General features: G+C 33.3%; 1 protein-coding gene across 1 annotated transcript in view; it reads right to left on the reverse strand.

Annotated features, from left to right (window-relative positions):
* LOC116349023 overlaps positions 1 to 745 on the reverse strand; it is a 4,549-nt gene extending 3,804 nt beyond the window's left edge. The window contains exon 1 of the mRNA XM_031780277.1: positions 179 to 745. The gene's annotated coding sequence lies outside the window, so the exon portion shown is untranslated. The remainder of the gene's footprint in view (positions 1 to 178) is intronic.
* Between the last annotated feature and the right edge of the window lie 20 nt (positions 746 to 765).

Genomic DNA, 765 nt, shown 5'->3' on the forward strand with positions numbered 1-765 from the left:
GAACGAAAACGCGTGTTTGCTGCAACACTATCGTCACTATCAAGGCGAGTTCTATTTTTTCGAACATTATTTCTGCTCAATTGTCGAGGCTTGAAAGGATGAAAAAGGTATTGATTTTTGAACAAAAAAATATCAAAAATACAGGTCTTTAAACAGCAAAAGATTGTAATATAATTACCCGCTTAGATTTTCTGTGAAGTGAATCATTCTTTGACTCACTGATTTCATTCTCACTTCCAAGAGCTGATCGAAGACGCATTTTAATTTCTTATTTTCACTAAAAAAATATCACTTGATTTGAACTTTCTCTTATTTAAAATCTTCACTTATTAATAAGAAGTTCCGTTTTGTATTGAACTGAAAAATAAAACGACATCTCCTTAATATGACACTTTAAGAATTCGACATGAAATGTGTCTAAGTGTATGTTTCTATTTCATAATACAGTGAGCTGTATTACCAATACATATGAATGCAACGTTATAAGGCGATCGACGCCACTGTACATACACGCGCAATGCGCATAAGCATCAACATCTCAATGCTTTGAAGAGCACGTTGTATTTATGTTTACTGGAAGTGATTACAAACATCTGTGTAACAAACAACGATTGACGCGACTGTACGTGTAAAGTATCGACATTGCACACAAGTATGCAATAATCGACATTGACAACTTAAGGCGCAAACAACAAAAAATGTTGCTCTTTGAATAAATCTGAACAGCGATACTTAGTCGAACCATTTTTTTAACTGTTTTTTTTT

Source organism: Contarinia nasturtii, unplaced genomic scaffold (genome assembly GCF_009176525.2).
Source record: "Contarinia nasturtii isolate CC-2019 unplaced genomic scaffold, AAFC_CNas_1.1 Cnas_scaffold_2759, whole genome shotgun sequence".
NCBI lineage: Eukaryota > Metazoa > Arthropoda > Insecta > Diptera > Cecidomyiidae > Contarinia > Contarinia nasturtii.